This window comes from Paralichthys olivaceus, chromosome 4 (assembly GCF_024713975.1).
Source record: "Paralichthys olivaceus isolate ysfri-2021 chromosome 4, ASM2471397v2, whole genome shotgun sequence".
Lineage (NCBI taxonomy): Eukaryota > Metazoa > Chordata > Actinopteri > Pleuronectiformes > Paralichthyidae > Paralichthys > Paralichthys olivaceus.
Window position 1 is genome coordinate 18047455 of NC_091096.1, and position 27903 is coordinate 18075357.

General features: G+C 44.0%; 1 long non-coding RNA gene across 9 annotated transcripts in view; it reads right to left on the bottom strand.

The window, feature by feature from the left end:
- The window catches only part of LOC109633705 (uncharacterized), a 158284-nt gene extending 131404 nt beyond the window's left edge, over positions 1-26880 (bottom strand). For all 9 annotated transcript variants that reach the window (XR_011240922.1, XR_011240916.1, XR_011240918.1 and 6 more), the window contains exons 1-2: positions 26783-26880; positions 26309-26379 (exon numbers count right to left, since the gene is read on the bottom strand). This is a non-coding gene — a long non-coding RNA (uncharacterized lncRNA). The remainder of the gene's footprint in view (positions 1-26308; positions 26380-26782) is intronic.
- Between the last annotated feature and the right edge of the window lie 1023 nt (positions 26881-27903).

The following is a 27903-nucleotide window of genomic DNA, read 5'->3' on the forward strand; positions in this document are numbered from 1 at the left end:
AACACACAACCGCTGGTCTCCTTTGAGATGTCAGCGATCTGCTCACGGTTTGGTGGAGCCATTGTTCAGAAGGGCTCATATTCTTTAACGGGGGGCCTTTGGTTGTTGTAAACAGCATGAATTTTTAATCCAGCCCAAGATTCTGGGCTAGTAATGAATGTGTCTCGGCAGCCAGTCTCTCTGGGGAGGGAGGCCCCTGGCTCCTGTTGCTAAGTTTCAGCAATGCCTGAGTTCTAGAGGAATCGGCCTGTTACGCCCCACCAATCTAACACTAATACTAACGCTAACACACACTCACACTCACACACACACACACACGATCTACACTAAAACATCCTTTAACATAACAGAACAAGCAAAGACAAATACTTTATATACCATAAAGTAAAGCTTAAACACACATAAGCTTATTTTCTATAACAAATACAGTATGTACCATAATTGTATTCTTATAGAAAATGAGAATATGCTTTAGAATATATACTGTATATATATATACACACAGTATATACACATGAATATGTTTGTCTATAGATACACACATATGTGTATTTATGTCAATTTTTGTGTATATACACATAAACATATATATATCCATACATACATACACACATACATAACTTATAAAGCTTATTGTAATTACACTGTAACAAATATATGTGTGCACACAGGCAGAGATACATGTTTGCAAAAGTAATGATCTGACACACTCTAATTGTTGCCATCCAAAGAAAGACAGCCTCATTTTTCAATGAACTCACTCCCTTTCTATTAGGTCTCTTCCTCTGGCCGAGCTGATTTGAAGAGTGGTTCTATGTTTTCGTTCTTCCAGCTTGCTTTTTTTTCTCCTGAGAGGATCCATATCTTCGATTCTGCAGCAAGAGGCTGTCACTCATTTTATTAGTCTAAAGCCTGCTCGTTCGATAGTGTCAATTCCAAGCCATGGACATTGACCTGAAGGAGTTCCTCCCCAACACCCAGCCCCAAATCAACCACTTTCTCTGCAGAAATTCTCCCCCATCAAGCATTTTTACAATCAGCAGCAAAATGCCCTCAAACTCCTCCCAAACAGCTTTGCCCTGACCTCACAGCTGCGGCTTGAGGAAGAAGGTTGTTTATCTGCATCTTTACAGAGTTACAGACACTCTTATATTGCCCATGATGACTGTGTGCAAGCTTTGACAAAAGCAGGAGCATAATTAAAAGCTGAAGCTCTACGGTGGATTTTCTCATTTATGCCTTACTCTAACCCTGACACATTAGCAGAGTCTAATCTAAGACTGTAGAAATTGTGTGATCTTGAGACTGAAAATAGATGTGCTCCCATTGGGGCATCTCCTGTCATAGAGAAAAGCTTCAATAAAACTGAGAGATGTATACTATATGTCAAAAGGTTAAATCAAAGTGCTGCTTTTCTAAGTAAAAAAGCGGTGGAATTCTTTCCTCCTCTTTTTTCTGTCTTCCCCTCCTGAAGCGATTAAATTGCTGATTGATTTTTGTATCTCAGCTCAATTCCTTGCCCCTCACTCTCCGTCTCTTGCCATTGATCGTCACAAGGCTGCTGACTCCAAAGTCAGAGGACCCATCCTCTCTGGCCTCCGGAAATGAACTTGTTAGATGGGCTGTGCGATTTATTGCTCATGAGGCCGAGTGTCTGCGTGTGAATGTGTGAGTGTCTATAGGGGCTAGAGTGTGTGTGCGCGTGTGTGTGTGTGTTTGTGTGTGCATGTGTGTGTGTGTGTGTGTGTGTGTGTGTGTGTGTGCGTGTGTGTGTGTATGCCGAAGCTGCTTTCACAGGGTTTAAAATTTATTGCATGTCTGCATTTCTCTGTACACCAGTGCATGTGCGCGTCCCTGTTGAGGGAGTTAAGTGCTGAATTTACTCCACAATGTGTACGTGCGTATGCATGTGTGTACGGATATAATTCATCTTTGACAACATTACATATGCCACACGACTTCAGGTTGTTTTCTGATTTTCAATAAATCAGACGCATAATAAATCTCTTTTTATGACAGGTTATGTCCTGTTTAACTTTCATTTTGCCTGATCTTGTGTTGTAGCAGTTTAATATCCAAAAATGCTAAATTATTGATCACGTTGAGGTTTTGTTGAACACTTTTCTGCTGATGTAGGATGTTGAGACTTCCTCTCAGTATTCCTCGGTGTCCTGCTCGCTGATCTACCCCGTCCACCTGTGTGTGGCGTCAGACACGGCCCTGTCCTCTGCGGCAGCCTCCTCTGACATATTGATTGGGTTCCATTTAAAAGCCCTGTTCTCCCACCGTTATTTACTCCAATAGTAAATCTTTACAATGCCGTAAAAGACTGTTTTACACAGTTAGGTTATACAATCTCCCTGCTGCAGCAGCCAGACAGGCGTGTGTCAGGAGAGGAGGGGAGAGGAGAGGAAAGGAGGTGTGGGCTAAGCACCTCATCTCTCCCCATAGGCAGATGCAGTGGCACTAGAAAGGGCCTTGGCACTACTTTAAAGGGTGCTCCAAGAGAATGAGCTGCCTGCTCTCCCTCAACTTCACTCTCCTCTCTCCAGTGTGCTTTGGCACGTCTCCATCCTTTTGTTTTAAGCTGCTGATGGTTTTTTTGCTCTCCATACTGTGGCATTTAATTTGATGTAAGTGCCAGCCTCTGTTATTAGTTTATTGGCTGTATTCTGCAGAATCCAATCTTGCGTAACTGACCAAGACCTCAAAATGAAGTATTGTCTTGCACTATCAAACTTACAGCCTGCACAATGAAAAGCACTCGAGTCTCGTTGTCTTTCCATGTTAATTTTTTTGTCGTCATCAACCATGTGTATGAGATATTTGTTTTCTTTTTGTTTTGTTTTTTTCCAGTTTTTGAGTCCATCGTAGAAACATCATCAAGGCACCCTCTAGCTGCTGTACTCTTACATGGGCTCATTCCGACATTATCCATCATTTTTACTAGGGGGATGACAGGAGATGCTCCGGATAATGTCCGCAGCAACTGACTTGGACAACTGCGTTCCCACATAAAGCTCCTCCAGACAATTTCAGGAGATTATCTGGAGTTCAGGGCTTGTCTGTAAGCAGCTGCTATGATGTTGATTCATTTGAAATGTGCACCACAATCTAAAGTAAAGAAAAATAAAACTGGACTAAAGGACAGAATAATTAGCAGTAGAACATGCATGCCAGGCAGTGAGGAAGTCATGCACCAGCTTTGACTCATGAGTTCTCAGAGGTCACCATGCAACAACGTAAATCATTCAGCTTGGATATAGCCGAGGTCTTTATTTTTATTAGAGGACATATGCTCAGCTTGTTCCCACCAGCTCTCTTCGCTTCAGACCCCAGGCCCTCAGCCCTGTCCAGCCGCAGTACTGCTGTGGTCCACAAGTCACACCAGAGGTAATAATTACTTAATTTAGGAGCAGGGAGGCGGGCCATGCCTTGGCGTTTATTGGTGTTGATGCCGAGCAGACTTCAAAAAGCCACTGGGCCCATAATTTATCTCTCTCCACGGACCCCGAGTGTTTCAGGAACAGAGCGAAGAAGACATGGAGTAAACGAGAGGAAGAGAGAGAGAGAGAGTGAGTGTCTGTCTTTCAGTGGGTGTTTAATGCTGCTTGGCTGTTGACTTTGGTGTACTGATTCTTTGATGTCAGTAACACGATCATCAAGGATCTTTTCCCCAACCCCCTGCAGTAGTTTTGCACCGGCAGCCATGCGTTCCACCTCGCATCTCATCCAAGTTGAACTTGGCTATCCAAATCATCTGCCGCCACACGCTCTCACATGGGATACCCAAGCTGAAAGTGTACACTCGAAAAAAAAAAAGATCATTTGGAATAAACAATAAATAATTCAGCAGAGCGGTTAAATAAGTAATAGTGTGATATCAATTTCTTTGGTGGCACTATTGCCATACTTTATTTATTAATGGGCTTAATAGACACCATGTCTTGCCATGAAGAGCAGAGTCTAAAAAGTCTTCAGAGAGTCTCTTGAACCAAGTTCTTAAGGGAAAGAGAAAGTTACGGCTTCGTTTATCTTGTCTGTCCCTGCATATGCCTTTTTTTCTGTCTCTGTGAAGTGGCGAGACGCAGAGCGCAGTCTAGACTTTTTATTTTGTGGGGGAAAGGGTCAAGGAGTGACATGAGCCAGCTGTGGAATCCTGATCATAGTGGCTCCCCCAAATTCCTCCCTTCCCTCCCTCACATCACACACACACACACACAAGCGTATTCCCATCCCCAGGTCTCCTGTAATAGCCATGAGATGCTCCAAAAATACCCTCCCCCACCCTATCCAGGGGAGGATATCCACCCGACTCTGGGGAGATAGAATGTCTCTCTCCATATCTGGCAACCATGACCACAAATTAAGAGAGAGCTCCTGTGAAATATTCCCTTCGTGTGGCTCTGGGTTTATAAGTGCCCAGAAGAATACAGAAACTCCTGAGACTTGAAATAAGCATATGTGTGAACACTTGATCATCAATTCACAATTAAGTGATACAACAGCCTCTTCAAGCCCTCTCTTACCATAAGGGCTTACCGTCTGTGAGCCACCCAGCTTTGACTCACAAAGTTGGGATAAGAACATTGGGATGAATCCAGCTCGCCACACCGCACACCTCTGAGCTGAGCAGATGTAAGAAAACTCTGTTGCTGTAATTTCATTCCATGTGGGTCGAGACTTTAAGGGCACCAGCAAATTGTGAAAAGTTAAATGTGAGTAGTTAATGTTTTTCTCTTTTAATATTCGAGGATTACAAATGAGTTCATTGAAAACTGATTCATTCAGAATTAACCACAAACCACAAAACGTAACCCTGCTTTTAGCACCTATACTAACGGACTCCCCTCCCTGTAATTCTTGAGTTAATAAAGATGAAAGGGTGCAAGTAGCTGTAAACTAAGGTGGGTGGGCTGAGGGGCTGTTGTTCATGTGTTGACACCATCTAATATGTTGATAAATGTGTGCTTCAGTGGCCAGTCAACAACTGGCTAATATACGGCCACAACACTTTCTGCTGCTGAGGAGGACTGAGGCAGGAGAGACTGTGGCGGAGAGCTGAGGAGTGTAAGCGTTTTAGCAGATAGGTGGACGAGAACATGCCGTCATTCTGAAACATGGCCGGCTACAGCCAGAGGCTGTAAATCTAGCAGCGCCTGAATTTCAACGCTGGCTACAATGTGACCAGGCACCTGCAGTCTGCAGTGTAGGTACTGCAGTAACCTGACGGATACACACCATAGATTACTGCATAGAAATACTCACATTTCTTTAACTCTACAATTATTCATGCACTTTAAGTTGTTGCACGGTTTGTGCCAACAAAAAAAACGAATGTTTGAGCATGTGCATACTTGTAAATCCACAATGCACACACACACTCACCCTGTGAGTTTACCTGGGGTGGAGAGAGGATAAGAAAACACAGCCAGGTCTGCCCCCTCTGGCCTACGTCTGTTAGGAGAGGATGCCTCTCGCCTCCCATTTCCCCTGGTCCACAGGAGGCCCATCTCCACACAGCCACTGACCCATCTGTCCCGCATGGCTAACTGGGCTCCTGTGTATTCACTACAGCAGAGAAACACTGAAGGGAAGGAGGGGTGAAGGGGCCTACAACATCTGGGAACCATCAAGCCAAAAGAGCCTTAGATCCTGAGATTCCAGGCTCCGACCCTTCTCCTCTCCTCAGCTCCCCCCCTTGCCTCTACTCAACCCCTCCACCACCTTTTCTCTCCATCTGTCTCCCTCCATCTCTCCTCTTCCTCTCCTCCCCTCGTCGCAGCTGCCCATCATTTCCATGTCTCTTCGGCAGTGGGCCTAATCCAAACAGATTGTCTAACTGTTTCAAAAACATACTCCCTTTCTCAGCCCCCTCTCCCTCTCTGTCATGTGTTCATCCCAAGGAACAGACTCTCTCTTTCATTGCAGAGGAGGTGCTGGTGTCAGTCTGGCCTGGGTTAGCAGGTTACTGCTGCACAGAACCATTTCAGAAGGAATGATCCAGCCAGGCCGCAGAGCACTTTGGCAGATCCCAGTTTAATACTCACTCCTGACACTTTACACAACATCCCTCTCCTTTCCCTCCACGTCCCCATTAGGTCTGCATAGGATCGGCCACAGCTGGCCTATAGGCACACTGTGTGTGGTTCAGAGCCCATTGTCTCAGGCATATTGTCCAGCTCTGCCACCCTATTCCACAGGCGAATGCTGGGCCAGGGAGTGCCTTTAGGGGAAAGCCCCAGTAGGGGGTTTGGGAGCTGGTAGGTATCCCTGGAGACCACCAGGCCTCCCACTGGGTAGCCTTTCTACATCAGAGGCTCCCCCTGCCACTGCCTGCTGAACTCCTGCATATTGTGTTTTGTTTAGAAGGAAGCTCTATCCCTATTTACCATAATTGAATTAAAAGGATTAACATGGTTCCAGTGTTGCTCACATCTGTGTTCTCTATGATTCCACCTCTTTCCCCGTGTCTTAGATTCTTGAGGGAGGGGGCTGGGGATTTGTAGCTACTTCAACATTTTCCTGTGAAAGATTTTACATCATTTAAAACCTTTTTTACAATGTGCAAAAGAGCAGCATGTGCTACAAAGGATCGATTTCAGATTATACTTTATTAAAATTTAATTAAAACCAATTATGAAAACTGGATTTTCATAATTAGTTTGTATTCAAATTTAAGTGTGAAAGCTATTTATTCTGTATAGAGACATTTTCAGAGATTAAAGACAGAATCAGTTAAAAGGTGATCTTGTAAAAATCGAGTGAACCTAGCAGTCAGATTCTCTGTGTTGATTTTAGCCCTTTCGTGAAGCTGTCCCAATTGGAGCGTATGGATTGTGACTGAGGGTCAGAAGAGCAGTGGCCTGCAGATCAGAGGCTGGATTAATTGTTGACACTCTCCCAGTCCAAACAAAACCCTCACAACCCCCATTACACACACACACACACACACACACACACACACACTCTCCCTTCCAACTACACTGGGGTCCTGACAGACACTTTGATTTATGTCTAGCCACCAACAAAAAAAGAGAACAAAATCAATTGGCTATTACCGCACTTAGCACTGGGCTGTCACCACCTGGGAGTAGAGTGTTGAAAATAAAAGACAGAGTCCATACAACACTTCCATACCACTCCATATACTCATTCCACTGGGGAGACCAGATCAGAGCTCAATCTCCATATACACAGCCACAGTCTCCAAACTGCGTGTCTGTAACACTTGTGTTAAGGGGCAGCGGTAGCTCGGAGGTCAGAGAAGCTGGCTTGTGACTGAAGTGACGATGGCTGAAATTACCAGACGGGCTGGAAAACTATGGTTGGAGAAAGCCGCAACTGCAGCTACAACACCCCTGAGTAAGGTTCTGTTCCTCATCTGGACATTTGCAGGTGTCTGTAATTGTGAGAATATGGAACATGGTGTTGAAGAAACAGATCAGACATTCAACGTTTTTTTACTTATATATGAAAAACCCTGTTGCACTAAATCTCTAAAAGCCGTTTTCAGACATGAAGGATGAGGATGTCCAGACTTTCTCTAGAGTTTGCCTTTCACACATGAACAGCCCAGCAGGAGATTCTCCGCTCCGACAGTTCCACAACACAGAGACCTTCAGAGCATCAGGTGAGGGGTGGTGCAGAAGGCAGAGGCAGGACGTAATGTATAAATTCTGCAGAGATCAAATTTTTTTGTTTACAGCACATCGACACTGGTGTCCGCACAAAAGCTCTTCCACATCTCGTCAGTGTCCTTAACGTGTATGGCAATGGAGTTTGGCGCATCTCTTAAAGCAAACTCACTTGTGATCTGTGATTTAATTTGTCTGCACGCTCTAACCCCGACCCACCTAAGCTACTGTTAAGCTTCTCTCCTTCTTTTCCTCTCACTCTATCACTGTCTTTGACCTGATGTGAGAGATAATAAATACACCTAATGTCAAAGGTACTAACTGTGGATTGCTCTAAACTACCAACACTACTACTACACTGCACAAAAATCAGTTCTGTTCTCTGACACAGTACAACCAACTTAGCTGTGAATGAAACACTTAACTGTTGCTGTATCCCTTCACCTTCCCCTGACCCTTCTGTCTTACACTCATAATTGTCTGGCTGTATTTAGATATTTTTATTCCCAATGGAAGCTATTCCAGACATGCATCACCCAAGCAATAGAGGGATATTTTTATGGTTAAGCTTCAGGGGGTGGGGAGCTGGGACGTAGGGGGTTAGCTGCATGGAAAGGCCATGGATGTGTGATTTAGGGACCAATTTTGTTACAAAACTGAAATAGAGAAGCTCTCAAGCTGTGAGGCAAGTTGTATACAGTGGGAGACTGTGAGAAAAAGGGATCGCGACTAGAACAATTTTAAAGACAGAAAGTGGAGAAGTAAAAACAGGCACTACAACACCTTTTTTTTCTTTTTCCCCATATAGGGGCGTGCAAAATGGAGTACAGTTGTCAGCGGTAAAATGGGCCACACTGCATCACTATCTGCCCCCCCCCCCCCCTCCATGTCATCTTTTCCCTAGCCAGCACAGGAACCATGTCTGACCCAACAACTGTGTGTCTGCCAACTGGAATGCAGACCAGGGTCAGTGGCGGGGGCCTCATGGCCTCCTAGGGACTATTCTGAGAGAAGGAGCTCATCTCTGTTCTAACCCTACACTGGCGTCTTGTGACTGTGGTTAAAAATGGCCCTATGCGCTCACGGACTCTAAAACACAATCACTCGCTCTCTCTCGCGCTCTCCCACGCACAATCAGAGACACACAAATACACATGCATGCACTCACACACAAATAAGCCATCACTGGTGAGCGGCAAATTGGAAACTAAGGTATGTGAAGCCACAGAAGCTTCATGTGTTTCCCTTAGTGTGGCTTATTCTACGTTTTTGCAGTGTTTGTCACAGGCATCATAAACTAACAATGACTGAGTACTAGGCTAATGATCATTTGGGGAAAAGGTTCTAAGACAATATTTTCATCGTATCGTATCATAGGTACTAGCTGAATGTACAAATACATATATGTAGACACACCCACACTTGTGGTGTGTGTTTGAGTCCAAGCACACAAGCACATTTTCAGCCTCAGAGACATTACACTCATACATGTCGCACAGTTAAAACTTACAAATTAAATTTGTGTCCGTACGTATAGTTCAAGTACCAACCAACCCACTGACTATACACTGAAATCACTGTGTATTTAGCGTTATCTTTAGAGGGCTGGCCCTGTGAGTTCTCTTTACGACACTGTAAACTTTAACTGCCTGGGTCTTAGTGCTTTAGCTCCAGTCCAGCCACCCGAGGGAACCAGGGAGCTTACAGAGGGAGCTTATGGGATTGAATAGGAGAAAGCCACTGTTGTCCATCTCAACAGCAGCAACAGCAGTAGCAGCATGACAGCTCACAGCCAGCTATTCTGACACTGCCATGTCGTTGTTGAGGTGACCATTTTATTGGCACCCAAGCATAACCAGAAATATATACTTGTATGGCAGGGCTGACCAATAGGGCAAAAAATCGTAACGACAGAGGTATCACTCGATATTTTTTGTCTAGATAAATGTCAGATTATTATTATTGTTTCAGATTTTTGCTCCTCTTGTGGTTTTAAAATGTTTTTTATGAGCAGAGAATAACAAACACTTGATAAACCACAAAACTATTTACAAATCTAAAGTAGATTAATTGTGTGTTATGCTTCCTTACTATGCTTAAATACTATGCATAAATAAGACTTATATCAATAAATCTTGGATTTTTGTTTTATTGCTATAGTGAGAATTATATTGCAAAAATTATTGATATTGTTTTGTCGCCCAGTCCTACAAAGACCTATTAACATGCAATTAGGTATATATCATGTATTTGTTTCACTTTTACACACATAATATCAATACATACAAAAGTACAATATAATCTAAAAAAACCGTAACTAGTTCTACCCTCCCACCCTATTTGTGTGACATGTTCAAACAACAACTACCTGTAATCTGTTCATTCTGGATAATAGTGGATGGATAAACTGATGCCCAGTCTCATAAAATGATACCTCAATGCCTCTCCAGCTCCAGTTGGCTTTTATTTCCAACTCTGCGTGTGATGGAGAGGCTTCTTGCTGTTAAATCATCTATTTCATGAGTTGCTGGCACTCCAAGGAAAAAAGAACCTCAAGTAGGCTATTAGAGCCTGGCTGTGTTAATGCAGCCACCCATTAAAAAATCCCCATAGAGCTGAGGAAAGTGTATTATCTGTGCACATACCCACAGAATCACACTCTCAGAAAAATATGCATCCACGCACAAAAACCTGTGCATGTATATCATTACCTTTATAAATATGTGGCATCATGGTCACGGCCCACTGCATCCTGGTGGATAATTACAAACAATACACTACACAAAATTCTTAAAAATTAATATTTTGTTGCACACTAGTGATTTAGAGATGCTTGGGAGTAAACAAAATCCAGGACAATGATACAGTACATACACACAGAAGTTTTGCAGCTCATACCCATAGAGACACCTGTTGTGACACTCAGATTGCCACAGCCCTAAGATAGTCAGCCAACTCTGAGAGGGCTTGCTCACGTGAGTGACCTCCTGGGGGCTGGGACAGAGCTGCCTTCTGGTGCTATACAAACAGGACTTTTATAGGCATGTTTACGAGTGGCTTGTCGTAGTGCTTTGGGACAGGCTGGGCTGAGCCAGGTTGAGCCGAGCTTGGGGAGGGGGCAAGGTTTGATGTCAGGCAGGACAGTACAACCCTGTCTGGGCGTCTGGGTCATATACCATGGCCTCTGCTCTCTCTGGTTTCAGCTCAGGTTGCTGTTTCATGTGCGCTCTCCTGCAGGGGGACACTAACTATCAACATAGCTCCTCTGTGAATGGCATAGGTCATTGCACACATGTGGTTGTAGGGTGTCTACTTGGTGCTCGCGATGGATCATGTAAAGAAAGCGCCCCACTGTGAAAATGAATCTTGTAACTAAGAGCTTAACAAGCTGCTCCTCGAAAAAATGAGAAAACATGGTTATATTGCTGGAGTCGATGCATTGATGTCACAATGGCATTGAGGTTTACGTTTGAGGACAGGATGAGCTTTGAGCCAGGGCAAAGTTGTTTTCTAAGCCTCTATATTGTGTAGTATTACCACAGCTGTGCTAAAGGCCAGATGAGGCCCTGACCCTGTGGGCTGAAGAATCATTATGGGCTCATAAAGGGCCCTGCGCCAAACCTCCACTCAGTAAGCCTGGATCCACATGGAGTCAATGCAGCTGATTAATTAGTCAAGCAATCAATGGGCTGTGCCTTCCATCTACTGATTTCCTCTAGTATTTTGCCCAGGTACTGCAGCAATTACTGCGCATGTAGAAACATATACCCACAGACACACACACTGTATGCAAGAAAACATTCAATATCTATAGACACACAAATGAACACACACAAGTACATGTGTTTCCCTCCTTTACAAACACATGTACTTGCCTACAAAAATAATAATGAGACACAAAAACAAAGAAAAACACTTTGAATTGGGGATAAGGGGCGACAAAGGGAAAAAAGCTGTGGGAATAAGTAAGAAAGTTCTCACCTTCAAAGCAGTGAGAGCAGGCTGGCTGTCAGTCAGGAGAGGGAGGTGCCATTTGAAGGATCAGTCATCCTTGACAGTGCTGTCATGGAGAGCCTTAATTAGCCAGGATTACTTCCTCACTTAATGAAGCATGCGCTTCTTCGTCTCGGCCCGAATACCACTCTCCCCTCTCCCTATTTTTCCCTCCCTCAGGTTTTCTCCTCCGTCTATCTCCCTCACTCATCCTCTGTAGCTGCTCTGTGTGCTTCTCTCCAGGCAGGCTGCTCAAACCGCTCTTCATATTGGAGACTTCTCGCATCCCCTATCATAGACGCTCTGTCACTTCCACTAACCCAAGAGGGTGTGTTCACTCCCCCTTTACTCGCTTTCTCCCTCATGCACCCTGAATTCCTCCTCAACTGTGGCTCACACTTTCCCAGATTTTTATTCAACCGCTGTCTTTGGACAGTCTGACTGGCAGACCAACACGAAGTCTGACTAACAAACTTATTGAATAATTAATTGTGTGGTCTTTTCCAAAGACACGTCGCAGTGGTGACATGAGATTGTGAGATAATGAATGATTTGCAGCAAGTGAAGGTACTGTCGTCTTCGGTGAAACTTCAGAGGTTTCTATTGCCTCTCTTGTCTCATATGCCACTTTTTTCTTTTAAACTTCACGAATAAAACACATGCATTCAATATGTTGAAATTATATGAAGTAAATAAAGCTGTAGGAGAGCAGAAGAAGATGGAATGGTTAAACAAGACAGTGAGGATGGTGTGGGAAGGGAGTTGAAAGTCGTGAAAGAGAAGGCTGACTAATAAAGTAGTGAGAGGATGGGCAGAGTATGAGGAGAGGAGCAGGAGGAGGAGGAGAGAAGTGAAGGCGAGGTGCAGGCTCAGAAGAGCAAGGAGAGCAATTTGCCGCCACAGCGCACACAATGTCCCCTCCATGCCTGTGGGCCATGTGAAGACTGCTCCTTCAATTACACTTCACACTGGTCAGGGAGAAAGAGATAGACAGAGAGAGACAGACAGACAGTGAGGGTAGGAGATGGAGGGAGAGACAAAAACAGATATTGGCAAGGAGATGTCAATGGAGATATAAACAACGAGCTTCCGATAAAGCAAGGCTAAAAGAGCGGATCTGACAGGATTCAAAGATATAATACTATTCTCTGAATATTCAGTAGTTAGCATTGATGAATTAGCTTAGATCAAAATACAGAAATGTTTGTCTGTTGAGTTAACAATTGTCCAGACAAGAAAATCAATCAGTTAACAGTTATTTGTTTTCCTAAATCCAGAAAATGACAAACAAATGTTGCATGTGATGCAGATACTACATTTACCACAATGCAGTATAACTGCGTATTTGCCAAATAAACAGCCACTCTATCAAACTCTACAGGCCCAAAGCGTAACACAGATCTTTTGTTGAACATTTGTTGTCTCATAGCTCAAACCTGGTGACACCATCAGAGGGATACAATAACAATATCTGGGGCCCTGATCATATCTAATATTAATGTCTGTGTTAAGTGATCTGATCTCTAAGTAGAAGCTGGAATGTACCAAAGTTTAGAATGCAAATCAGATCCAGTTACTCATACCACATTCAGAGGTGATCTGGGATGTATGTGGCCTTATTGTTTTAGCAGTGTCAACACAAATGCATCAACATTGAAGCTTACGTCCTCTGGCCTGCTACAGTTTTGTATTATCTGAAAATAGCTTTACACTTCTCAGTGTTTCACATACGCTGATTTATTTGTGGCCATTTATTTGCTCAGCCCCTCCTGGTTGACAAAACCACTGACAATGGACACATCTGTATACTCAGACTGACTAAAGCATCATTTGGTCTTTGGGAACAGAAATTATATTAGTGTTTATTTGCATATAGAGCAGGGAAGTGAGATCTGATCACAAGTGATCACAGGAGACAAGAGGAGAAGCATTGTAATGCCAGGTGTGAACTAACGTTTTATGATCACTTGAGATGAATGTTAATAACAGGTCTGAGCAGGGTTTGGGATTTGTTTTTACACAAATGCATAGTTCCCCTCTGTAATGATGGAAACAGGACCACCCATGGTCCAACATGCTTCTACTGCATCTCACATACACATTAGAGTGAAAAAGCTGGAGTGGAGTAAGACATCCAGGCCACATTGGACAGGACAACAGGCACAGAGGGACCGTGAGCAGGCTGCTGTCAGCAGGCCAGATGAAGTGATACAAGGACCACAGTGAGGTCGCTAACATGGCTAACAGATATGAAGCCAACAGAGTGGCTGAGTGAGGGTGACAGGAGGGCATGTTCTAATAGAGGCCACAGTCAAGATGGAGGCTGGCTCCCCGTCTTCCACCGCTCCCTCCCTCCTCAACACGTCTCCTCTAAAAAATGCCCACCAGGCATGGGCCAGCTGCTGGAGAAAAGGAGGAGGGATGTAGAGGGCTGGAGGGATTGAGGGATGGAGGTGGAGGTTTGGGAGTGTCGAAGGGGCGGGGGGCTGGGGGGTGTCTGTATCAATCAGTCACAGGCTGACAGCTGACTCCTGTGCCCGCCATGGCCACGGGCAACTGACCAGAACCAGGCCAGAGCTGGCCAGCTGTGTGCGCACGTGAATGTTTGTGTCTCTCATACATAAACACACACCCATAAATACACAAGCACATAAATATATACGTCTCATCTTCCATCCAGCACTAGCCATATCCTCGCCATCTCTCTGCCTCACTCGCTCTCCCTGCCTCCCCAGCCTGTCCGTGACATCTTACAAGTCAATCAATCAGTTTCAGCGAGCTGGCATGAGAGCACTGCATTCATCCAGAGCACACCCTGCCTGTCATACTTGCTGAAGTATTTTTATTTAAACTGACCTTCAAACCAATCCACTTTTCTCCCTCTGTAGCACCTCAAGTATGTGCAGCAACATAAGAGAGTCTTCGGCGAGAGAAGAATGGCAGAGGGAAGGCAGAGAGCAACATCTGGTGTCTTTCAGTTCCACCCTCAGCAACTTTTTACCTGGGCTCCTGGTATCTGAAAACCTGTCTCTGGTATGCCCTCAAAAAGTAAAACTACTGTTTCATCTCTATCCATGTGTGTATGTGTGTGTGTGTGTGTGTGTGTGTGTGTGTGTGTGTGTGTGTGTGTGTATTCTCTCATGTTCAGATGCTCGTTGAAATTAAAGTGGTGAAACTAAAGGGATACTGCTTTGGTGGTTTGTTTTTAGTGTTGTTCTATTGTATAATGCCATATATTATATGTATGCGCACACACACTTATATGTATACATCTATAGACATATAGACATTTGTTATGCAACAATAAGCATAAACAGTGACAGTTTAATTATCATAACTGGATGTTGGCTGCTGCAATTTGTCGGAACTGTCCACCTTACTCCCACTTCCATCGAGAGATTCTTGAGCTCCATATGTTTCATTGTTTATTCTTCGCTCTTTGCTCCAATTAAACAGACACACGCACACACCTACACACACGTGCACAGACACACACACACACAGTTGCCCCCTTCCCATCCTCCCCTCAACTCTACTTCAGATTTCAGGGGACCCTGTGTTACTCAAGTCTGTTTTTTGGCCTGAATTTACCCCCCCCCTTATCCCCATTCTTCAAAAACTCCCCCCTGGCCCCTCCCTGTCGCGCCCCCACAAGCCTCCCCTCCACCACCACCACCCCCTCCGGCTTCTGACAGTACCTCAGCGGGAGAGCGCAGCCCTGATGGATGCCACAGATGGGCCTTTCCCTTGGAGCTCCCAGCCTCTGCGCAGTGTGTGCTCTGCAGGGTCAGAAGCCAGGCCTCCCCATGAAATGCATGTTGTAACAGGAAACAAAAGAAGGGTCCCCCCATCCTCACCAACAGCCACTGCAACCCCCTTTAGCCTCCTCTCCTATCCCAAGAAAGAGGAGGGAAGCTGAGGAGCTGACCGGGGAGGAGGGGGTCTGGAGGGTTAAAAGTCGGAGAAGGAGGGACAAGGAGAAAAAGGAGCGGCACTTTAGGATGAAAACAAGAGAAGATGTGAGAGGACATTTTCAGCTGGGGTGTCACATGGACAACTTTGCTCTCTCACACGGGGCTTTGTTTTTTTGGCTCTTTGTTTGGTGTAATTGTGTCCCTGCCACTGTGTGGGAGCACAGCTTTCACACTAATGCACAGAGTGTATTTTTAACTGGCCATCACCAAGCGTGTACATGTGCACTCGTTGTTTGTTGCACTGTGACATACAGTTGTTGTTCTGTTGGAAGTCCGCCCACACTCCACCCAGTCCTCAGCAGTGACATTGCCTGTCAGTTTGCTGAATAGATACATTGAATGACATTGAGAGACAGGCCCTCAAAGTGCATCTCCTCCAGTCTGAAAGAGAAAAGCTTTTGATGCCTTGATGTAGCTGCTAGCAACACTTCACACTCACTGAGGGAAGCTGCTGGAGAGAGCCTCGAAAGGATTATAATTGCTCTTTACAAACTGATACCACGGAGTAATAAGATTGATTGCTGATGGATAAATGTAGATGCATGGATAAATAGTCTTTTACGCACCAGAAGAATCTGAGGGACAGTGAAAACTAAGTAATAACAGGTAAATACACACACAGCCAATATTTTCATCACTAATCCATTCCACATAGAGATGTCACAAGAACAGATACTTCGGTTTAGGGATGGGACGCTCCATACCGACATTTAAAAGCGGTCTCCAGATTCTGAAGCAATTTAGTGTACAGAAGCACCTGATAATACTAGTATCATAGCAAGTATCATAAAATGATCCAATTATCATACGTCATGCATTATTAATCACACATCGTGCAGAGGGCAATTATCATTATTGTACATCTGATAACACTGAGCAACGTCGCGTATATCCAGAAACATGGAGTTTAGCAGGTTATTGTGGCTATCAGTTATGCGTGGGGGTGATTGGAGAGGAGCAGAATCATGTGTTGACCAGCACCAGTGGGGGTAGATAGGTAGGTAGGTAGGAGTGAGTGAGTGAGTGAGTGCGTGCGTGCGTGCGTGCGTGCGTGCGCAGCCTCTGCTGCCGTTTTCAGACATGACCTGAGGGTAAAATCTGGAAAATTGGTGACGGAGTTTACCCTCAGTTTGCCTTTCACAAATGCACAACACAACCACAGCTTCTCTGCACAGATGCATTTACAACTCTGTTCTTAACTCCGCTGTGGAGAGCCCAGTGATTTTATTTACAACACTGTCATCAACAGAGAGAGTCCACAGAAACTCTGGAGCGTCTCACTTGGACACTAACACACACACACACGCGCACCCACACACACACACGAGCACCCACACACACACCCACACACACCTCCTCTGGAGAAAATACAGAGGAACTGCGGAGGTCAGTGCATGTCTGAAAGCAGAATAACAGTCTGTGTGTGTGTGTGTGTGTGTGTGTGTGTGTGTGTGTGTTAGTGGCAAAGGAGGGAGGCGATTTACTTCATTTGCTCTTGCATTGTCCATTTGCACATTACACAGATTGATGCGTACATATAGTGCATAAATGGACCTCCCACCCTCTCTCTATCTCTCACTGGGTGGGTGCACTGTGCGTGCGTGTGTGTGTGTGTGTGTGTGTGTGTGTGTGTGTGTGTGTGTGTGTGTGTGTGTTCGTGCTGCATTAGGTTGAGCTAAGCTGATCCTAGTTAGATTCCAGCCTGTTGGAGCTGTGAGTTGCACCAGGCAGCATAGCCAGCCTCTGGCTATCCACTAAATTAAAGGCCTAATGCACAATCCTTCGTGCAGGCAGACAAACTAATGAAATGGAGAAGTAGGGGCCCCTGGGAGGATTGGGCGGCAGATGAAGACGCCTCCAATGAGGGATTCAACCCAGGAGCAACCTCCCCACCATGTCTTATCCATCCACATCTTCCTATCATTCTCTTACTCCCTTGCTCCTTCTCTTAGTTCTTTTTTTGTCTCTCACATTCTCTTGCATAAAGCGGAGCGTGTCAACAGCATGTCTCGGTGTACGGGTAAGGAGCAATACAGTTCTGCAGTGGGTAGCATGTTTGTTTGTGTGTGTGCAGCACTGGATTTTCAACGTGTATACCAGAGAGATGGGTAGGTGGGGCAGATTTTTTTTGGCAGCGGTCTGTCGTTACCACCAAACATGACGGTGTCCCCACAGAGGCCTGAACAGACTTAACCCACTAACCTTGAAAGAGGTGCATCGTCTATAAATAACTCCCACCAATTAAAGCTGTTTTTCTGAGTCCTCCCCACTGAGCCTGGCACCTCGGAGTCCCCGACGACTCATCTCTAGAGCAGCGCAGCACAGGAGCCACCACCCTGCTAATTAGAGTTGCTATCATTCACCTGCCCCTGTCTTGCTGCTTGGCCCTGCTGTCTCTCTCAAACACACACACACACACACACACACACACACACACACACACACACACAGCTACTATACATGCACATGACATATAAATGCAAAATACCTGTGTTCACTCACAAAAAACACAGTTATCCCACAATATCCGAGGCAAAGGATTAGCCCTGAGGAGATGACTCAGTACTTTGCCCACTTGTTCGACACGGGTGTTCTATCAAAACTGCCAACAACAGGCTACACGAAGAAATTTAACATTAAAAGAGGATGCGTCACAGCCCTCCAGTGCTTTTGGGAAGTGAGAAAAGGCAAATGGAGACGAGAGAGAGAGAACGCTACAGAGGGAAAAGGGTTGCATTACGCTTTAATTGCCATCACTATTAATTAGAAGTCTTGGAAATCTGTTGCGGTTTGGGTCTTTTCCCCCCCTCCTTCCCTCCAGTTTGTCGTCCTTATGAAGCTATCTATTAACATCTTAATTGCCGCCTGGTCGGCCGTGTTGTGCTGTGGCAGCCGCAGTGAGTTAAACACAGCCTCCCTGACATCCAATTCTGGAGGCTGGCTGACTGAAGGAACTTTTTGGCTGGATCATTAATGCAAACACCAAACTATCCAATCAGCAGGCCTGCGTGTTGCAATGACTGTCTATTAGCAGAATGAGTATACTTGAGACAGAGAAATGTTCTGAACAGTATCTACTAGGAGGTAAAAAAGGGATAAGATGCCTCTCGCTTCTTTCATCCCTCCACTCGTGTTTGTCATTGTCACTGGTGTGAAATTGGTCAGTCAGATGCTGATGATGAAGTGGCTGAAATGTAATGAATTCTATCTAGCTCATAAGTGGTTGACCTAGGGTTGATCAGAGGTTAACACCACTTCACCCCTAAGACAGGTCCCATTAGCAATTATATTGTGCATTAACAATCGCCGTGTGTGGGTTAATGTTAGAGTTTGTGCATTGTCTCACATGTGTGTGTTGAAGTGTCCTTTGTGGGGTATGTTATCACTGCATAACTTTTCCACACATATGATGCTGGCTTCATGATTGAGCCTAAGCATGAAGAATGGCTTGTGTGTCACTGACACCCACAGACAGCCCAGCCGGGGACTGTCAGTCAAACCCTATCTGTCTATCAGCGTCCCCTCACCAGCCTGCAGTCGGATGTGTTGTGCTAAATGGCATTTTTACACATTAATGCATTTGATTACACTGAGGGATGGATGGAAGGTCTGGCAGCTAAACAAAATGCTCTATCCCACCCCCACCCCCACCAACACCATGCACCACGCCCCACACACATGCGCTAATAAGCCTTGCTTTGACATTTGAAGTAACATTATTATAGGGCTCATTTGGAGCACAGAAGCCCCAGGCAGGAGGTTCTTTTCATCAGGTAGGCCAGGGCAGCTTGAGACTGGAGGGTCAGGTAGAGTAGGGGGCATAAGGAGGGAGTTGGGGGTGGGCTGGATGTCATCAGAGCCCCTGGGTTTGACATTCACAGCACAACAGACAGCAGAGATGGATGCTGGGTAGCATTCCATCTATGCACGCATGACAGAGACCCTCCCTGCACACAGCAGCCTCCGATCCCACATATGACCTTTCCAGAAAACTGGGGTGAACTTCAAGTTTTGTTGTTGTTGTGGCGGCATCAACTCCTAAGAATGATGACAATATCGCAACTCCTAAACTTCTGTGGTCATTGTCCCCTCAGTGGATCCCTTGCCTTTCGGCTCCACCCTGGACTAAACCTGAGAGTGGGAGAAGTGGGCAGGCTGTCTGGATTAGTGCAGAGCTGCACACTATTAGTACAATTTCTAAAAAGTGGCAGCATGCTGGGTTGTGGGGATCAGGATCAAGGTGATCACCTCACTATGGCTCTCTGTCCTTTCCTGGTCTTAAGTTGTGTGTGTGTGTGTGTGTGTGTGTGTGTGTGTGTGTGTGTGTGTGTGTGTGTGTGTGTGCGTGCGTGTGTGTGTGTGTGTGCGTGCGTGCGTGTGTGTGTGTAACAATCATTCATGCAGGAAAACAAGTGTGTACATATTGTGTTGCTGCTGCATTTTGTGTATCCAAATGTGGCTCTTTGAGTGTGTTTTCATGTGCAAGTACATGTAGTGTGTGTGCGAGTGTGTGTGTGTGTGTGCATGTATACAGGTTAGATGGGGCTCACAGGGTCAGGAGATGCTGCAGGGCTCTGCTGACGGCTGCAGGAAACCAATCAACCTTGTCTGTGTATTCCCCGACCCGTCGTTTTCTTAATGACCTGCCCTGACAGGCCTGCTGCAGCCCTGGCCAAACCTCCCTGCAACGCTCAATGGATGACCGGCCCCCATCAGCAACATGCTAATGACCCAAAGAGAGGGAGAAGGGAGGGTTGTAGGGAAGTGAGAGGAGAAGCACCCTGTTCATACACTTTACTACCAAAAGCGAACCTGTCGTAATTCCACTTGCGTTGGTTAACACTGAACCAAACTAGCTTGCATATTTCCACCCCTCGTGTGTGATTTTAAATCACAGGCCAAAGCTCTGGAATCAGAGGCATGACACGAAGCACCACGGCATCAGCAGCATCACGCTGTTCTGGTTCTAGTTTTGATGTTCAGATCTTCCACACAGACAGTCATTCATTCTTTTATACAGAACGGCACAGTCTAACCTTGTAAACGTAATTCTCAAATTTCAAAATTTATGTTCTACCTGTTCAAAAGTTAGGATTTGGATAACATGGCATCATGGTGTCTTAATTACCTTCTTCTCAGAAAGCTTCACCTCCATCACTTACACACACTGTGTCTTCTTCTATTTCTTTTCGATCTGGGTGCAGTCAAGAGATGATCAAACATATCATGTCAATATTTGTAAGTAGTCGTAAGTATGAAAGTAGCAAAAAGATGAACTCGACTTCTTGTAACAAAATTAATTTCAACGAGGTCAGGACGCTTCTATAACTGGTGAAGATAACACTGAGGTGTGTCTACCTATCACAGCATTTCCCTGTGAAGAAATGAAGGTCGATCATCAAAGCCCATAATAACTGCTTTTATTTACAGCCACTACCACTATAGTACATGCTTAAAGATATTGAATGTGTTTTAATTAATGTCTCTCCTTGAAGTTGCTAATTTAGAAAAACATTGTCTCTATGTCAACTGTTTTGATCTGCACGTCTACAAATAGCACAAAGAGAAAACATGATGAAGGTGAACTCCACCTGAGGATGCAAGTGTAGCCAAGCCCAGAGTGCAAGTGACATTGGAACATCAAGACCTTCAGTGTAACGATACCAACCAAATCCAATGCTCTTTACAGTTTTGACAAGTTATATGCTTTAAAAAATATCGGTATACAACAATAAACATGGACAGGGCTCCAGAGTGCGACCATTTTAATCACACATGCGACAAAAAATCTGTGAAGTGGGACTAAACATTTTCCTTGTCGCACCGGTGCGCCAAACATTCAGCTGGTGTGTGTCCGTATTTGATGAAGTCGTGTCACTTACTCTGAGTTTGTCAGTCAGAGTCTCTGTCTGAGGGTCGTCCCTCATCAATCCTGCTGACCTGCACTCCCTTTACACTTTAACAATAAACACTAACACTAACCACAAGTTATCAGGACTTGAATAGTGCTGAAGTTTACTTTGTGTTTGTTTGATCCACTCCACAGTTCACGAGACATGTATTTAAACACATTGAAAAGAAGTCCAGCATTTTGTGCAAACTCTCTGTTACACACAAGATGAGACACGCACAGCCAGGACATCAGTGTTAAAGTGACCAGACCGATCCTGATTCATTATGTGACACCTTCGATTAATAACTAAACTAATGTGATTGTCTGTGTCAAGAGTAACAGGGACAAGCAGACAGACACACATACACACACGATCCTAGAGCAAAAGCTGGAATCCTAACCTAATACAATACTAATAGATCATGACCATCCTGTTTACAGTTTATGTTGTGTGAATAGCAAATCCACACATTGTTGCTGCATTGCTATCTTAAAGCAGTAGAATGATTGCATGATTGACCAACAAAAATCTCTGAAATCAATTGGCCCTTGTTTTTAAGTGCATTTAGCAACTATAAACTATATTGACAGGTGCATTTTATTCGTACAGACCAGAACCACAACCAGCTGCCAGATGATGATGCACTGTGGTTTAGCAAAATTTCAAATCAACTTTTTTTTCCCCCGACAAATAACCAACTGTGGTCAGGTTATTAGGTCTCAATGTTTCAATGCTTTTCTTTCCCTCAATTTTGTCTTTTGTCTTATGAAGCCGTCCATTGTTGAGCCGCAACCTAACATTTTCCAACAGGTGTCTTTGTTGTGTAGAACAATGCCGACCCATTAATATTGCTGCCACCATTAAGCGTCTCTTAGTTGAAATACAGTTGAACTAAAACCAGTCTGTGCTCAAACATCCCTCCATCCTTTCCCATCTATCCAGCCGGCCAACAAACCAACCACGCTGGTGTTCATTTCTCCACTTTCCATACCTGTTCTTGGCTGATCTGATAGCAGTCAATGAGCTAACCAAGTGAGCCACCTAAAATCTGAATCCAGCTACACACACACACACACACACACACACACACACACACACACACACACACACACACACACACACACACACACACACACTCTCTTAATAACACTCTCTTAATAACACTGTGTACATTGACGGAATTAACACGGAGGAGGAGAGAGGGCGGCTGGAGGGAGAGAGCAAGGGAAGCAGAGAGAGGTAGAGAAAGCAGGACTGAGGATGAAAGAAAATAAAAAAACCTTATCTATCATTGAACACGGAGAGTTTTTCCTGTTGTACGAGACACAGCTGCGCATGCAATTCATCATCTTTTATTTAGAAGATGTAGGGAGACCCATAAAGCCAAGTAAGATGAAATATGTCTGTGGAATAAATTGTGACTATTCCATGTTTTCTCTCAGTGATAGAACTGTATTTCACTCCCTGTCATTATGATGTTGCCAGAATCCCCTGGCAGGCAAAGGGAGGTTTGGGACTTTTAAGCCGTTTGTTTCATCTCAGGTATTAACCCCAATTTTATACCTACGCAGTGAGATAATCATGGTTTCAAGCTGTTAGTGTTTTCTTCACTCACCAAATCTACACACTTTTAATCCCTGGAAACTAATTAAGATTTATATAATTATCATTTTCGCCAATTTAGTTAAGTCAGTGCGTGTTTGCCTGAATTGTGTGTGTGTGTGAGAAAATCAAGGGAGATGAAAAAAGAAACACGCTGCAGAAGAAGAAACTGGGGGAAAGCATGTGGAAACCAGCATCTTTGAGAGGAAAGTGAATGAAGGTAGAGCGTTACACAAGGCTTCCTTTATGTGTTTTGGGAAGGCATCATGCTGCTGCAGTACTTTGGGTGGGCATTGACTGACCTCCTGACACACACACACACACACACACACACACACACACACACACACACACACACACACACACACACACACACACACACACACACACACACACACTCACACTCACACTCACACACACACTCACACACACTCACACTCACACACACTCACTGGTTTATGCAGCTATCTTTATTAGGACTTTACATTGACTTCCATTCATTGTGAACAGACAAACCACAACCTTATCCCCAACCAACCATAAATGTAAACCTAACCTGAAAGTTAACCCAACCACAATTCAAATCTTACCTCTAACCTAGACCAGGACGTCAGAAATTACATTTTGTCTCATTTTGTCCTCACATGGTCAGTGGTAATACCAGAAAAGGTCTAAAAGAGGTAACAAAAATGAGTACTTGCATAAATACCTCAATCTTTGTAAGGACATTCATAATTTATTCCCTAGCTCTTTACCCTAATCGTAGCCATCACAACTAAGCGCCAAACCTCAACCCCTTGCTCTCACTCACACATTAACCAAATTCCATAACCATAACCTTAAAACCAAGTCTTAACCCTTCAACAGCTTTTTGAAATTGTGAGCAATAGCCAAAACATCCTTGCTTTCTCAAAAAAAATCCTGACTCCATTCTCCACTCACATAACTCAAACTGGTTCTCACAAAGATACAAGTACAACTACACACACACACCCCTGTCAGACCCTGGAAATACCTCACATTCCTTCCACTTCACTGACTGCTTTACGGCCAAGGAGAGATAACAAAGGAATGGGCAGGCATTGAATAGAAGCCCGCAGTGTGGACTGAGAAACCTCTTTTTTTCTGACTGAAACCACTGGACACCACACCGTATCTTGCCCATCCCACACAGCGATGGAGTGTACTGTACCGAAGTGGGGTGTACTGTACATCAGAATGAGCCACCAGCCTGGCTCACCTGTTAATCCTATTGAAGTGAAACCTCATCCTACACTGAGCTGCATGTTGGCTTGTCCTCGTACCTGGGCTGGACTCATACCCGGCCTGACTCCAGTCCTACCACTCTCCCCTGGGATTAGGTTTTCTCTTTCTCTTGGGCTCAAGTTGCCAGCTCAGGTATCCCGGATTCCCTCGGTCTCACTCCTCCTGTTTCACCTCCTGTAACCGGCCTCCTTTCGTTTTGCCACGCTCAGGTCATCTATACTATTCACCCCATGAGTCTTCATCAGGATGACAAAGAGGGATGGCAAACAGATGCGGTGCTATTCATTCACTTGTATGTTTTGGTCCACTGATGCACAATCAAGATCAAATAGATGATATTGCTTGCACAGGAGACAGCAGATTGATTTCCAGGGCTAGTTCATTATAGTGTAAGGGGAGAGCTTCACAGTCAGGTGATGTTCCGGCTGAAGTCTCTCCAAACCTCTGCTGTACGTTGGCCAGAAAGCAGGACTGACAGCGGACGAGCACAAAGCTTGGAGGTGTGCTTCCCAACGAAACTGGCAGGTGGAAATTCACTGTGATTCAACCATCACTACCCAGCTCAAGCTGTCTCTCATCCTCACTTCACTTTCTTACCCCGACAAGACATGTGCAGCCTTACCTGGTCACCAATGAAACTGAACCAAGAAGCACTGTCTATTTACATCTGTCTTCAACCCAGATTATATTGGCATCAGTTTTCACCCATCCATCAAATCTATCCATCCAAGACGCTTTCTAGTGTGTAGTGTAAACTCCTGCAGGATCAGCTGCCCTATCAAGTCTGTAACTGCCGGAGCAACATGTAACCTTTACCTGGGTGGGGAATCTAAGCTGCTGATCCTGGGTTTAGTATCAAAGGTATCAATATCTCAGATTTTCTAAAATGTCTGAGAGAGCTTAGAGCTGTGTTTGGTTATACACAAAATACTAGAAATGTATTCTTTTAAAGGTTTTCTGTTGAGTTTCACTTCTCTGGAACACAGGTTTCCCTTTTTTTGAACAAGTTAGCTCCATTTGACTCAAATCTACAATAAAATATACCATGAAAATAAAATTAGAATGCAAATGTATGTACCGTTAATTATAAATCATAATCAATTCGTATAAATAAGATAATAGATTAAGAATAAATAAAGAAACCACATACATTTCCCATACAAACACTTAATCTACCCATTATCTACACCATTTATCTTTTAAGAGTCGCAGGGAAGCTGAAGCTAATCCCAGCTGGCATTAGGGGAGAGGCAGAGTACGCTCAGGACAGGTCGCCAACCCATCCAGGGTTTCTGTCAGTCTCGACAAATTAAAGACTTTTTGAGACCTTTTTAAGACTTAATGTAAGAAATTCAAGACCTATGTCCAGAATTATTTACGTTTCCCCATAATTAAAGAAAAAGTGAAGTAGCCTGGAAGAGATTAACCGTGGAAACGCTACATTATCTCTAAAAATACAGAGACAGTCAGTGTCCCTTTTCTTTCCCACAGCCAAGCCAAGTGTACTGCAATAAATTCTGACCAAGGTGTTCGTAAACAGATAGTTCCATATAGGTCTTGTTGGTAGTTTTATTACAACATGTAAATATCGGTTATCTCCCAGAAAGAAAACCCACACAGAGCCATTGCAAACCATGCAGGCTGCCAAAGCATTTCTCTTAAAAATACTAATTTTAAGTGTGACGGAAGTAGCATTAAATGAACATTGACATATGCATTATAAACCAACCAAATGTGTGATATTTCAATGCATTTAAGACCTTTTAAATGTCACAATTTAAGATTATAACACTAACGGAAACCCTGCCATCACAGGGCCAACATACAGAGACAGACAATTTACTTTCTGACCAGAACAATTCAGCCATCAGTCCTTAAACATTCCCTGAAGTTAACAGACTGAGGTAAAGCAAGTGCAAATGAAGTGTACTTTGTTTCCTACCTGTCCTTTGGTCTGGAACAACCTCCAGAAGAGTCAGCGTGATGATCCAGAGGACAGACGAAGAAGAAGCTCTATGTTGAATGATACAGATATTTTAATTTTCAAGGTTATGGTTATCAAAATAGACTTTAACCCTCATGATAACTTTTATGAACTACACTGTTCTATACTCCCTGGTGTCATTTTAACACCTGGACCTACACCCTGTATTATTTCTTATAGTGTGCACACATTAGCTATTAATATAATTATTATTATCGTTATAATTAAAAACAGGTTTGCTAGATCTACAGCTGCAGGATGTGTTGCACTTAGCTTAGCTTCTAGGCCCTAATTGAACCAGCAGTGTAAAACAACTAAAGCTGATGAGCCTGTTTACTTCACGTCACACACATGTCCGCACTGCGTCTGCTTCAGAAACACAGAAATATTCATCTGTCAATGCGAAGCAGCAATTTTGAGCCGCTAACTCACCAGGTTAATCCACTTTATCAGAAAGAAACGACTCAACGAGTTCGACTCAAACACATCTTCTCTGTGAACAGCGACTCCACTGCACTGTGAGGCGTTTAAGGAACATCTGTAAATTGTAGCTACAGAAAAAACTTGTTTTATATTGGAGGGGGGAAAAAACTGGTGAAATTAGTTTATTTATTGTATTTAATGCAAAGTTTAAAACAGGAGAGAAACATGCTTTCTTGAGTTTTAAATATATATATAACTCAATTCTCAATAGTAAATTTGAAATAAAATCAAAGACAAAGAAAACACCATAAAATGTCAAATTGTTATTTTAGCTCCTCATTGGTTGTTGTATGGATTAACCAGCCAGGCTTACTTGTTCTACTTGGTTTATGCTAAACTAAACTGTAGTCTTTCTTATTCGACTCTCCACCAAAAAACAATTATTGCATTTCCCAAATTGCTGAACTCTTTATTAGTATGTTGAGTTAGTATAAATATCCATCTCTCTGAGGAGAAATCAGCTGTTATTTCACAGGAGAAAAATCTGAATTTCCCAACCTGGGGGACGGGACCCCATTCAAGAGGTCTCAAGATAAATCTGAGGGGTTGCGAGTTGATTGGAATTTACCTAATATAAAATTATATTAAAACATATTTCCTCTTTGGTTGACTTGGTCAGAACTAACAATTACAGGTCAATGCTTCATTTTAAGAGGTCACAAGCATATCAGTTTGAAAACCTCTGTTCTGTACTATAGTTATGATGATAGCCAATGTATATCATGAAATCCAGAAAAAATGTATAATGCACGATAATAACAATACTCTCACACCAAGTCAAGAAATGTCACAAGCAATTTCTTTGTGTGCAGGAAAGTGTCATTTATTTGTGTTACTCATGTCCTCAGAAGATTTGAGAGGACAGACAGAGAGGAGGAGTCACTCAGATTTAGCAAAATTTTGGAGATGCATGAATAAACTGGGAGGGGGTAAGCACATCGAGTGGGGGCTGATCTGTGAGCCCAGCAGGAGGCCATGTCCCCCTGGGGAGGGGTTTCCAGGCGTGGCACACCCGAGGGGCAAGGCAAACAGAGCCACACAGGGTTAACATGATGGTAACACTGGCCGGC